Source organism: Mya arenaria, chromosome 13 (assembly GCF_026914265.1).
Source record: "Mya arenaria isolate MELC-2E11 chromosome 13, ASM2691426v1".
NCBI lineage: Eukaryota > Metazoa > Mollusca > Bivalvia > Myida > Myidae > Mya > Mya arenaria.
In genome coordinates, this window is record NC_069134.1 from 4,401,829 (window position 1) to 4,416,864 (window position 15,036).

Consider the following 15,036-nt stretch of genomic DNA (forward strand, 5'->3'; position numbering starts at 1 on the left):
AACAGTAGAGCAGTAGATAACATCACATGAAATTACATGAAATTAGATGTAATTTGGTATAAAACATAGAAATTATATGTCTTGTATCTTATAATGTCCATAAGCATATGATTTAATTCCATCTTCTAATAAAAATCTTTTGTCATCAAAACTAGATAATCCTACTTTGCTGATTGTTTCCAGATAAATTTTATGGTTATGACTTCTTAATGAATGCATTGTTGAGTGCATTTGAGAATTATTAAATAATACATGTTTATAATCATTAAGAGTCAATGATTTTTTAACAACCGCTTTTTATATCCCTTTTGCTCTTTTCTCGTCTATATCATCACACTTAAATGCATACATTTTCGATCGCAAACCGCAATATTCACTAATACATTTCTCATTTGTTTCACTTTTCATTTTTCCCATTACTTTTTTGTTGAAGTCACTATATAAAAAATGATCTTTAGGGAAATCTGAAGTGTCAAACAAATGTAAATAGGCCAACATATCTTGGAAAATGTCCGGTGTTGTACATGATACTAAAAATGAATCTGTGTCCGTTAATTCTAGCTCAACGTTGTTACCATACACATTTTTCAAATGATTATAATAAAAATCGTACATGGTATATTTTGACAAATCAAGGATACTCATTCCAACAAAAATTGGTTTATTTAATTTAATTTTTTTGCGACTTAATTCAACACCAACAAGGTCTTCAGAAAAAAATCCGGTGCATCTTATAAGTGGGTTTGGATGACACCTTCTGTAGTCGTTTTTCTGTATGAACAAGTTCTACGGACCGATGCTTCCGAAGATTTTCAATGGTTTTTCCTGAAAGTAAACAAAATTTTTGGTAAGTATTTTTTTTCATCATGTTAATCTTTACTCTGAACTGCTCAATATATGTTTTTATGATGGTATCCGTCGTTATCTTAGATACCTGTGTTTTGGATGAGGGATATGAAAATGGGACCGAAAAATACACTTTTTACTTGCCGGTAGTTAGTTTTGGTCAGTTTTACTTTAGGTTCCTAATTGTACATGAGCACTTGTAAGCGTCTGATTGAAGATGAATGAAATACCAAAAAGTGAAACTACGCCTGACAATTATTGAACAGTTGTTTTTGTAGATAAGTATTAGTGGTATGGAAGTGACAATAAATTTATTGTATAAATTACATACGGGCAGATCATACAAAAATGATAACAATGCAATAATTAACACGAACCCCAAAAAATCAAACAAAAAAAACAACAACAAAAAACAACAACCTTGCCGAAGACCGAGTTGTTCATGAGTTTGAAGAAGTTCTTCTCGAAAGCAGTCTTGGCTTGTTGTCGCATTTTGGTGTTGAACTCAACGTAGGGTTTCATGAAAGCCTCTTGTTGGAACTCTAATACTTTATGTATTTTTTTTTCAATTTTAGACCGAGTTGGAGATACAGTTGCAGGTTGCGATAGTGAAGTACATAATTCTGTTTGTTTTCTAAAGTGGTGAGTAATTTTTCCACCTTTGCTCTGGGTGGAAGTTCCTCACTATTGTGTAAATGTTTCAACACATGTTGAGCATAAGGAGATAATTTTTCATTGGGTGTGAATTTACGTTCCGGAGCTAATGGGTAGTCGTTATGACTGTCATGTAAATGTTTTGGATATTCTAGATCTACTTCTAGAATATACCCCTTAGATCCATCCTCTGGTATTTTTTCAGGTTCAAAAGTATCAATTTCCTCCTTCTCTAAAAACTTAAAGAAGCCTGTTGGTAGTTGTTGTGACATACTGTAACAATAAAGATTATTGACATCATAATAAGCTAGAAATGAGGTTTCTTTTGTAGGATCATAATCATTCAAATACTCATTGTTTGCTTTTTTGTATATATTTGATATTTGACTAATACCACCTCGAATACCTTTTTCGATAAATAAAATTTGATCAATGTCTGTAATGAGCTCTAGAGTGACTTCAGTCATTTTCAACATTGCCTGCCAGCTCAATCCCGGACTGGTGTAAAAGTGACAAGGGTCTAAACCATAACACTTCAGTGACATATCACGAAAATTTTCATCAGCTAATAACAATATGTCTGTTTTTAAATAGAGATCATGGTATTCTCCAAGACTTTTTAGTTTAAATGTTTGATATACTTGCTTTGCATGTTCATAGTCTTCTTTTGATATATTTTCCTCAGTCAATGAAGAGTAAAAATTCTCTATTGCTGGAAGATCAGCATCTTCAAATTTATCCCAGTCAGTCATGAACTCGTATCGATAAACCCCCTTTCTTAGCAGGAGGTTTCCATGATCTTTGATTTCTGAATGAAAGTGATGGAAAGACTGTGGGCCATTTTGAGCTAAGTTATCTACAAGGGTCCCAAGAGATGAAGGGAGAAAACCCAAAGAGTCAATAAACCTAAGATTTCCAATACTAAAACTGATATACTTTTCAACTGACTGCGGGATGCAATTGATTTTATAATTTTTAAATGTACCAATGCTTTGACAAAGCAAGTGACCATCAAAATTTTTAAGATTGTGGAAGATGACTGGGATGAAACTGGATTGTTTACCGGTACATTGTAAATTACAATTCATATGTGCAGCTCCTATGTATTTCCCACTTGTGTGATCATGATGTCTTGCTTTCTTTTCCTTGTTACCAAATACTTTTTGACATAAACAACATGTGTTTGCTTGTTCGAACTGTTTTTCTTCACTTTTCTTTAAAACTAGGGGTTTGATATTTTGCATATGTTGCTGTATTTCATGACTTTCTCGTAAAAGACATTCTAACAATTTTTTGGGTGCATCTGGACCTCTGTAGATAACAGTATCTTTGGTTAATTTTGAATCAGTTGAAATAACTTTATATCCAAAGGAACAGGGTTCTAACAATTGATTTTTTGATGTTGAAGCTGTTTGGTTGTTAGTCTCTATTGGTTTATTTAATGTTTCAAAATCAGCCACAAATACATAAGGGACACGCAGTGTTTTTTCATAATCTTTAAATTCAAGAAAGCAGTCTGCTCCTGATGGAAGTTCAATTTTTTGAGCATCATGGACTTGACAGTATGAAAGATGATCATCTAATAAACTTTGTTTACTAAATCCATGGAGGCAATATCGACAATAGTAATATGCACGATGTCCCTTCTTACCATGACTAAGAAACCTGTTTATGTTTTTTATAAGCACATAATGTGAACTGTTTTCTGATTGCAAAAGCAATAAGTCAATATGATGGAGTCTGTTTTGACAATTTGTAATGCGTAGTGGAAGAACATCATTGTCTTCAAAAGTAAACACATTTACAGACAAAAATGGGTTTTGCTTCTCAAATTGATTTATTTGATTCAATGAAATTTGAAACAGCAGACCTTTTGTGTTTAATTCATTTTCAAATTGTTCATAATCACTCACCAGAGGGGAATCCAAGGGATGAAGGGATGCTAAACAACACCATAGAAAGCACTTTTGGTCAAGATTTCTTATGTTTAGTAAACTTTGATAGTTAATAAGAGGCTTTGGTAGCTCTACAAAACTAGATCCGGACACTGGAGAATATTTCACAGTGTGCACAGTTATACTTAATACTTGTTTGAGAACCCACCCAGAGCTTTCTCTTATGTACTTTTCAAAACTTTCAAACATTTTTTGAAATGCTTCATTTAAGTTGTTTTCATCAAATGTTATCAAATTTAAACTTCTATAACTCTTAGATCTAAAATGTGGAGTTGATGTATTGTCTCCATCTTGTGTGTGTTTCACTAGCTCAACCTGCACTGATAAATACCATTTAATAGGATACAATTGAAGTCTTTTTTCTAAAATATTTTGAATGTTTTTATTGGCATTGGCAAAAAAGGCCAACAGATCATATTGTTCATGTTGATTTGGTTGTATGGTGAAATCTTGAATGTTTTCATTAATAGCATGTTCATAACTGTGGTCCATTGTTGTAGATGATGGTGTTCTTGCAGTGGAAGTTGGTGTAGATGATGGTGTTCTTGCAGTGGAAGTTGGTGTTGATGATGGTGTTCTTGCAGTGGAAGTTGGTGTTGATGATGGTGTTCTTGCAGTCGAAGATGGTGTAGATAATTGACTGTAGTTGTGTTCATTTTGAAGGTGCGGACTTGGAGAGAGCGGTGTTCTTGCAGTAGAAGATGGTGTAGATAGCTGACTGTAGCTGTGCTCGTTCTGAAGTTGTGAAGTGGTGAGAAGTCCTGTTGTATGATCTACATTGCTTGTTGAAGAGGAGCTTTGGGTGTCGCTGCTTGGAGGTATTTGATTATATGGAGTTATTTTTCCACCAGTTTGTTGATGTTTTCTAGACAAGTGTTTTTTAAGATAATCTTTTCTTTTAAATTTGTCTCCACAAACTTCACAATTGTAAAAACTTTTGTGTGTGAGTGCATGAGATATCAAAGAAGTCTTGTTCTTAAAGTATTTTCCACAAGTATCACACTCAAATATTTTTGAATCCAATTTTATCCTTTTTTTGTCTCTGATATTCCTCATATTCATGCGCATATTTTGAAGTAAGGTAATCACTAAAACTTTGATCATCCATGTTTGAAGGTTTATGTTAAACTGATCCCACTTCAAGTCAGAAATGCTTTAAATATTCTACCTTTTCCCAGTTATACATTGTAAACGATCCACTTTTCTTGGGTTGGTTTTTTCCTAACAATAGCTTTTGTCTTTTTAAGCTCAATTTTCATTTTTTTCTTTGGTGATTGTTCTGTCTTTGTAGTTGTTCTTTTACGACCTTTTGTTTTCTAATAAATCTTTTGTAGTAGGCCATGCTTTTTCAAAAACAATATTTGATTGTTTTACAAACTTTTTTTTCTTTGGATTTAAAAGTTGTCCTCCTTTTTGATTTGAAGTATCCTTAATATCTCTTGTATCATCGTTGAATTTATTATGTATTGATGATTGTTCCAATTTTTTATGATGAAACTGGTTATTGTTATCACTTTTTGTAAATTCCATCTTCATATGTTCATATTTTGATTTTGAAATCAATACTAGTTCTTGAGCCATGACTCACAAGGTTGTATTAATAAAATAAATTGCTAAAAAAATTTTAGGAGGAGAGCTCTTCTCTTTTTTTGTGAGAGCCCTTTTACCACAAACTTACGAATGACATTCCTATATCTTTTCAATGACTTTTTGATATTGTCTGAAATTTTTAGATTTCCAATGAGAATATTGTAAACCACTTCCACAATCACACTCATTTGTGATTTTTTTAATGCTTTTATCAGCATTTTTTGTTGATTTTCACTTGTGTTTAAGAGAAATTTTAAAAAAATACTTTTCCTTTTCCATTTTTTCACTCATATTTTTCTTTTTCAGGTCGAAAGACAATCAACGTCTGAGAGGGAAATATGTTGGTGCGCAATTTATACAACTTGTTTGAATGTTGGCTTACATCAACAAGTAAGTAAGAGTATTTGTTTTGTGGGTTTTTTTTATAGGCATCCATAAAATATTTTAAATCACCTGGAAACATTTGACGAGCAAGTGTTTGAATCTGAAGTTGGTCTCTCTGGTTATTAAACAATACAAAGTAATGACTATTCAGACTAATAGTTCGGAAATACTTTCCTCCAGAAAACAGATTTTGTACCACAAAAAAACACTGAATTTTTTTTGTGGTGACTATAAATCGTAAATAAGTTCACAATGTCAATACTTTCTGAAGCCTTTTGCACTAAATCATCAATGACTAAAATCTTAAATCCAGAGTCGTATGCCCAAAGATCCATATCTTCTTTAGATGGTAAACCTTCAAAGAATTCTATGTTTTGCACATGTGTTTTCATTTCATGCTGTCATATAATGGTTGATAAGTTGAATAACAGTATATAATTTTTCTTGGAGCATCATTAAACATGGAATTTGCACTCTTAAAAAGTTCAAAAAGAAAGGTAGATTTTCCGCTTCCACTCGCTCCAGCTATAATGCAAGTAGCTGGACTTTCAAATTTCACAACAGTGTTTGTCATGATGTTAATACAAAGACTTCAGCAATATAAATGATTTTAAGATTGAAAAACAAAAACACTTTTAATGTAGTTATACATTTTTTTATTAATGCTCTACATGATTGGTTAAAAACACATTGATTTTGTACACAGTCATTAAACATGCTACTGACATAATTGTATACACATAAATCATTACTATGAACATCATTGGAAAACATATTTACAATATCGTAAAACAATACACCATTCAATCCATGAATCAAGAAAAATAAACAGTACATTCCACACACATCACTATACAAACTTTGTAATTGCTTTGAATTTGTTATAAGTGATGAAAAATTTGATGTGTATTGAGGGAAATAGTCATTAAAGTAGTTGACAGGCATTCCATAACTATCAAAATATTCTATTGTGGTAGAGTTTGGAAAGTAAAAGGCACACCAATGCCTCCCTGTCTTTGTATGATCATCTGTATTTGCTATAAATCCACATGGAATATTCATTTCTGTAGGAAGTTCATTTGCTGCATAAACACCAAGTACAGACTTTCTTAGCAAAGGGAAACAATCTAAACAACACTGAATTTGGGATGTATTCATTCTGTAATTATGTCTCTTTGTGAATTGATTTGAAAAAAAGCAGGAGAGCTACTATGTACAATACAACTTGTTGTATCTGTCAATGATGTCTTAAACTGAACCTCTAAACGCACATTGCCTGTTTTAACAAGAGAAAGAAATGTGTTGTCATCCAAAAAGATTGGTTCTAACTGAAACGAAAAAAGTGTTGATGATTTGGCAAAGTCCTCTCTATTTATATCCAGTCCTGAGTTTTTGCCCCACTGTCCATTTGTTAGAAACATGTTTGTGTAGGCTCTCATAAAAGATTGCCCTTCAGATGCATCAAAATTTAATTTTAATGGGCTACCCCACACTGGAGCACCATCCACATATAAACATATGCTTTGAATGTTACAGTTTAAGAAATGAAATGGATTGGATTTATAATCACCAGATAAAGCCTCTGATTTTACAAATGCCACAACTACTTTGTTTGGTTTTTGTCCTTGAAACAAATTATCCCATGTAAACATAGTACTTCCAGCAGCAAGACTTTGCGATCGACACTCTACTCTGTCAAATGGATATTTAGCTGTGCTGTTTTTCAACAACTCTGCATGGGCTACAATAAGAGCTGGATTGACTCTTACCTTCTTTGCTAGTAAGTAAATGTCTATAATCTTTATTTTATAGTTGGGAGATGCATCCCCTGCTGATAAACAAAATGCTGGAGAGCTTCGGTATAATTTCAATTTGACATCAACTTGATTTAGTAAATAGCGTTTAATAGTAAATAAACTGTGATATATTGGTCCTTGAAGCTTCAGAATTTTGGAGCCTGTAATGTATCCTGATCTTAAAAAGAGACCATTATTACCAGCGCTGGCATCCGTAATAACTGCTCCAGTACTGTCATTATCATCTTTAATATATAATTGAGATAATAATTGTGAATGGCTAGCATCATGACCGCTGTGTAACAAAGTCTGAATCATTGCATTATATGGATTGTAATTTGAAGAAATTACAGCTTTGTTTTGTAATGAGACTTCAGTGGCTGAAAATAATGCTTGTAAGAATAAATTTACAGGTCCCACTTTAACACTTGTAATATCACTACCATCTGGATTTGTAACTTTTAATTTCACACATAATTGTGTTCCTCGAAGATCGAGATAGTCCATTGAATTTTGTCCACTTATTTGGAATTCGATAGGAGTATCATCTGACACTTGTGATAAAGGTCGAATTTCTTGGTAATGCAAATCACTGACAGCAACTTGTGTAGGTGGTAAATCAAATAATAATAGTTCATTTGGAACACCCTCAGAAAATCCATCTTGTAAAAAGTATGACATTTTTAATAAGTGAATATGTCCTGGGTTGGTCTTGAAGTTTTTCTGTTCACTTTTGTAGCACCTTTTTTAAAGTTTTTTTCTGTAGTTTTTGATGTCTTTTTCACCGATTTTGGTGCCTTTTTCAAGTTTTTTAATCCTTTTTTAACGTTTTTTTTGGTGGTATTTTGATCTATTTTCGCTGTCTTTCTGTGTTGTTTTACCTTTTTGATTGAACCCTTAACGTTTGACTGATTGGATGATGTATGCGAAAAAGTTGATACTTCAGGTATTTTTATACCTTCTCGTTTCAGTTCGCTTTTCGCTTGATTTACAATTTGCTGTGTGGAGGGAGTCACGTTCAATGTCAAGTCATTGCTCTCTGCGGAAGCCTTATGAGGTATGGCAAAGCCTTTCCCAACCTGTGATTTATTTTGTTTAAAGTAATTAATCCATTTTTCTGGGTTTGGTACATACAACTTAGAGCGATTCATAATTAGGGTAAAATGAGTAACGTTTGAAGTGAAGTGTGAGGTAGACCGGTGAATCAACAAATGTTGCAAAATTGTTGTCTACTGTCTTTATATCAAATTCCATTTCCTGAAACTCTGTTTTATTTAATGGTAAATAAAATGGGGTATCAAACACATAACTCCATTTTTTATCGTAATTTTTTTCTACTCTTCTCAGTAATGCAGGTTCACTGCCATTTACAATGCTTTCTTTAGATATATTCGAATAAATAAATATTGTGTCAGTTAAATCCTTCTTTTTAACTTTATAGTCTGTTTGTAAACAGATTTCTTTTAAAGCTACTTTTCAATATCCATCAAAATGAAGTGGTAACTTCAACTGCACTTTAAAGCTATACGATTTATTATCAATAAAAATATCATTGCTCTCATTGTCTCTCACAAACACATAACGTTCCATTATTATTGTTCTTGAACTTGATCTGCATCAATCCAGCTATCAAATGATTTTGGAAATCCTTCCCATCGAACAAAATACCCTAATTTCCCTTTGACTTTTCTCTTTTTTAAAACTTTATCAACATACCAAAGACTGTCTGCATCTTTATCAACAGGAATTATTTCATTTTGATTCACATAACCTGATATTGGTTCTTTATTCAAGTCTATGATCTTATACAATGGAAAACCTTGTTTGAAAATCTTGCTCTTTATTTTACTTCTGTAGTATATTGTTGTTGATAAGCTCTTCTAAAGGGATGTTTCGTGTAACTTAATCTAACCAAATCACCAATTTTATATTTAAATTAAAGCGAGGAAGCTTTAACATCACTTGGTGCTAATCCATCCAAACTCCGATGAGGGGAATTATTGTTACTATTTACAATATCTTGAAGGTGATCTATATATCTATAATTTCGCTGATATCTTAACATTCTAAATATCATACCGCGAAGGGTACGAATGACTCGCTCTGCATAGTTTGCTTTAGCGGTGCTTTGTGTATTAAACAAATAAACTCTCTTCTTTTGCATAAATGCTTTTAATTCACGATTGATAAATTCAGAACCTCGGTCCGTTCTTAACTTTTTAAACTTATGAACACTAAGAATATCCTTGATTGCTGACAATACCGTGTTAGATTTTTTATTAACTAAGGGTCGAACGGATAGAAAACGTGAAAATATATCTATTACAATGAGTAGGTATTTAACTCCATCATTGTATTTAGCAATGTTATCAACTGCCATTAAATCCATATCACCCTGATCGTTCATACCCGCCACTTCAACACGTGGTCTTTTATATGTGTGTCTCGCCTGACGTTGAATGGCATACGAATCTTGATTGTTGAGCCATTTCTGTATGAAATAAGTAGTAAATTCTCTTGGATAGTTTTGGTTTAATATCCTGTGTAACTTTTTTGCACCCAAAAAGCTGCCTGCGTTTTTAGAATCGAAATAATATTGTGATAGGATATGTTCCTTCTGCGTTTTATCCATGATTAAACATGATCATCGTTGTAAGTAGTTTATATTATGGGGCACATGGGTTGTTAATTAAACTAAAGCAAGGAAATTAAAACATGTATAGATATAAATACATTTATTTGAAACTAAACATGTATAAAATAAGTCAGCATATGATCATACAAGCATATACATACAATGACATACATGTACATAAAGTGAATTAAATATTTATGTGAAACATGCAAAAAGGAAATTCGTGAAGTAATAAATATAACAAATCATTTTACGCCACACAATGTCAGAGTTTTTAATTTCTCATGAATTCTTCTTTTGAAGAAAAAAATGCAGTAAAACACATACAGCATTGCATAATATGTCCATTTTGTTGTGTTGTGAATATTCTTTTGCTCAACGTGATGGACGAAACAGTCGATCTTCAATGCGATTGATTGTCAACACCATTCTTTTCATTTTTTCACACCACCGCTCGGTTTTCATTATCTGCAGATAGTCATTGTTCTCTAGCAAATGTTTGTGTAAATCAATCATTTCAGAGGAAATGTTTGAAATGCGCACAATTTCTTCCCAACTTTGTAGTATATTTTTTTCATTAACTGCGTTTAGCATGTCACTAAAGTAACGTTCTATTTTATACTCATCATCATCAGGGTCTGTATCCATGATACAATCGTGATCTTTTTGAGATGGGAGATCCATCTGGCAACCATAGCAAAGTTATCTAGTCACCATACCCATAACCTCACACAGTGCCTTCGCATATACAAAGTCAAAGTACGAATTCATTAGCGCGACACTTGTAGAAACTGGAGTATAAATCTCTGTAGTGTCCATAACATTCGTTTTGGAGTCACAATGTTCATTTTCATAAATATCTTGAGATAGTTCACTGCAATCCATGTTAAGTTTTTCTGCTGCGATATGATCACATCAAATGTCGATGAAACACTGAATGTTTGTGCTGTGTTGTATGTCTTTTATAGTTACATATGGTAACGGAAAAATTCAAATTTGAATTTTCAGATCATCCGGGGATATCGCCATATTGAAAACCCGTCAGAGGTTCGGTCCACGTCCATGGTGCTCGGGATGAGTCATTGGAGGACGAAGATCGGGTGTCCTTATGCTGCCATGAAATGTCGTTTTTATGATGTCCAATTATGTTCAAAAATAAACAACTTGGAGAATATGTTTTATGTTCTAACAACGACTCGTCTCCTTTCTGCCACTGATGTAATCGCAAACCGCAAGAAAACACTCTACTGTGTCATTTCTGCCAGTATAATAAAATCCTGCTGAAGATAATTGGAACTTGTTTGGTTCTATTTGAGGTGGCCACATGTCGAACGTTTTAAGTCTGTCTTGATAGAATAGCATGCTTGGAGAACTATATTCAAACTCTAATAGTTTTGAAGTTGTCATTTCGACTGTCCATGTAAGAATGAAGCCAATAACTGAACACTTTCCTTCATATCACAGAGAGTTTCAAAAATATCAAATGGTAATTGAAGACTTTGGTGACCCTTTTTAAATATTATTTTAATGCGTTGCTGTCTCTCTTTCACAACTATGACAAATTTATCACCAAGTGTGCATGTAATTTCCCTTCTTATTGGTGACCAAGAGACATTTTCAAAACCAAAACCTCTCAAATATGTCTGCAACTGGTTAGAAAAACGTATCTGAGCTTGAGCCATTTTTTTGTATTTTTTAAACACTTTAGACAACTGTTTAAGCACAGACTTACAATATCCAATTTGTTCGGTTTGTTATAAACCACTATTGACAATCCAAAAAAAAATGTCTTGGACGTTGATTATTCTCGTACTATGGGCTCGTCTTTAAGTCCTGTATATACGAAGGGATTGAATTTACATCTATCCGGATATTCTTCAATCTCTTGATGGCTATTGTACTGATCAACTATGGTTTGAAAATTGGTACTTATTAATAAATCTGTCATATGTCTATGACTATCTCGCAACCATTCGTATATACAACGAGCTTCACTATCTCTTGTCCAGGGTAACATATTACCATTCTCATCCCAAAAGGAATCAAACATTCTCCTGTTTGAGTCATATGGTGTCAAATTATAACTCATATTAGCCGGTAAAACAATGGCTGCCAACTTCAATCGCAAAAAGATTAATACTGATAATCTAAGTTCAGGTTTTATCTACTAACGATTTACTAAATAACAATGGCCCTTTGTTTTGGATTTCAAACAATGGTTAAACATAACCGCTAAGAGCAGGAAATCGCCAAATATGACCGCTAACGCGCGAAATCGCTAAATATGGCCGCTAACGCGGGAAACCGTCAAATATGGCCGCGAGAGTCCCCATGGCCGTTAACGCGGGAAATCGCCAAAGATGGCCGCTAACGCGGGAAACCGCCAAAGATGGCCGCGAGAGTCCCCTTTTTACCCTACTTTTCCCATCGATATCGCGTGCGTTGGTTCGATACTTCTGTCCTGTCATTGGGCGCAATAATACCAAGGGGCGGGGCATATTTACTACGGAACTATTTTTTTTTCAATGAAATCGTAGTAAAATTTTTGCCAATATTGGCAACATTGCAAAACTGTAATCTACAGTAAAGCAGTTAAAACAAAATAAGCAACGATAATTTGATTGATTTTAATGTAGATAATTTCATGATGGATGGAACAGTTGAAGAAACGTTTATTTTTTAAGAGGCTGTTAAATTTCACGAAAATGCAAAATCAGTTTGTTCAAAATAACCGCTATAACGGGTGCTTGTATGACGTCATGAGTGATGTCATTGAAAAAGTTTTACATTAAGCTCGATTCGGGCCGCAACATAACTCGGCAGCTGCATTTTGTTTCAATTCGAAGCCATTTTTGCAGTGTTCATCCGTTTCACCAATATCAAAATAAATTAACGCAAGTGACGTTATGAAATATTCAAGATTAGACAAGAATCATCACGATTTTCGAATTCTTAGTCAAACTTTTCGACCTGGTGACAATTAAAGCCAAGTCATATATTTTTATCATATGGGGGAAATAATTATAATAAACAACTGAGATGTCTCCAAACTTTAGTCTGATGTACGATTGACCTAATAATTTTGTCGTGCCCTTTGCAATGATATTAGTTTTCTTATATATCTGGTGTACCTACATAATTTTAGCATCATTGAATGCCGTTTTCGATGTATTTTGAATTTCGGTTCAATTTCTTTTCATTATTTTTCCTAAACATAAATACGTTTCAAATGACACAAACATAACATGGAGTCACTATGCATACCTTACGCACATACCTGTACATATATTTGAAGTTGTGCATCCTATAAAAGCTGTTTTCTACACCATTGACCGAATAATAACGGAAAATTGGATTACCGGAGTACCACGTACTCTTATCATTTACTTTGGGACCAACAACTGACTTTGTATAATTGTCTTGTCTGTTTATCATGCATTTGTGTAAAAATAAAAAGCAATTTTCTCTTCAGGGTGAAATGTTTTGTCCCAAATGTGGTGAACTTTCTAAAGAGAGCTGGCGGTATTGTTTACATTGCGGCACGAAGTTTACATCTTTACAAGGTTTGTTCAATACGATTATACATTTGTACCCTTTTCTACTTTACTTATGTTTAAGTACGAAATTCATCAATGTTAGAAACATTTGGCCAGTGCACGAATACTTGCGAATTTTTCCGGTTCTATAATTTCTTTCTGTATTCCATCAATATAGTCCCATTTGTGTACATTGTGATGATGTTTATCAGTGTTAATTGGCGCGCAAATCGGCCAACTCACAAAAGAATATCAATGAATTTTATTTAGTGGTATCTAGCCACTAAGGTCATCTCTGGGTTATCTAAAACTACAAAAATACTTATTCTTTTAACACTGTTTTGTGACATTTCAACATTCTTCCAACGATTAAACATACAAAACGTGGATAATAAAATATTTGGTAAAATAACGGAAGCCCATAATGTCACCATGGACTAAACACTGTATCTCCTGATGAAATGTAAAATGACATTTTATAGTCTAAATAATTCATTTTAAGCAAATTACCGTAAAGACAAACACAAGAAAGTGGTATTGAGTGAAATATGAAAACAATTATAATTTCATTTTTTTTCGCAAAAACACGAATTTGGAGTGTGTTTTTTCCAAAGAGCTCAACAATCTCCATTTTTTATGCCCCAACAAAAATTGGGGCATATATTTTTGCACTTGTCCGTCCGTGCATGCGTCCGTCCGTCCGTTCATCTATGAATATGGCTGTAATCAGTGTGCACTTGTTGCGTTCAGAACTACAAATCTATTTCACCTAGAGTCAATACTTTGACAGAATGTTATTTAGGTAATGAGGTTTTGCATCTGATGTTGCGTTTCCAACTACACTTAGTCAGAGTTATGGCCATTGAGTTAGTAGAAAGGGGCATTTCTGTAATTGTGTCAATCAAAAATCCTTAACCTGTTAACCTTGAGTCAGGAATCTTTGCGAAATGTTGATCAATTAATGATTGTGCACCTTCGGTGTTGTTTGCCGCTTCACACCAAATTAAGTTTTTCAATGTAAATCTAAATATAATTTATTGTAAATACATTTATTCTTTACATATGTATATATATATTGTAAATTATTATTGTCGTATAGTTATGTAAATAAATATCACATTCGTACTTGTCTTAAAGTTACCATTATCACATTCATAATTGTCGTTTATGTATATTCTCAGATAAACAAAGATGGTCGGTGGGCACTGTGTCCAGCACTTTTGCCTGGTAATGACCGATCATTGAAATGAGATAACATTATGATTAAATGGGCACTAATGTCAGGGAAACTACAAAATTCTGCGGACTAATTTGCAGTAGCAAAAACCACAAGGGGGGCAATTCAATTCAACCCTTTTTTCAAAGTCCCCAAACTGGTAACGAAATGGAGGGATTTTAGGGTGTTCCATTTACGCCATTTTAAGCTGTTAAAGCATTAGTTTGAAGCAAATGACGTATGGTTAAAGTGGATACTTTGATCTTGTGGTGCACGGTATTCTCAAATAAAATGTGTAAGAATTACTGGAAAATTATTGTTTGGAAAATTTTAGATTTTGTTAAAAACAGGTTAAAGATCCCGTACCAATGCAAAATATAAAACGAGTATAGTTTCATACCCATTCTTTTAAGAATTGCAAATA

At 33.3% G+C, this 15,036-nt stretch overlaps 1 long non-coding RNA gene across 4 annotated transcripts; it reads left to right on the forward strand.

Moving 5' to 3' along the window:
- The first annotated feature begins 884 nt into the window (after positions 1–884).
- On the forward strand, positions 885–11,032 carry LOC128214127 (uncharacterized). Of its 4 annotated transcripts, none has more exons than XR_008257869.1 (6): positions 885–1,137; positions 1,422–1,488; positions 4,119–4,273; positions 5,352–5,435; positions 7,096–7,209; positions 10,869–11,032. It is a non-coding gene; the product is annotated as an uncharacterized LOC128214127 (long non-coding RNA). The 4 variants fall into 4 exon arrangements; XR_008257868.1 differs by lacking the exon at positions 10,869–11,032 and adding an exon at positions 8,197–8,234 and having other exon boundaries at positions 7,093–7,213; XR_008257866.1 differs by having other exon boundaries at positions 886–1,137; positions 7,093–7,209.
- The last annotated feature ends 4,004 nt before the right edge of the window (positions 11,033–15,036 follow it).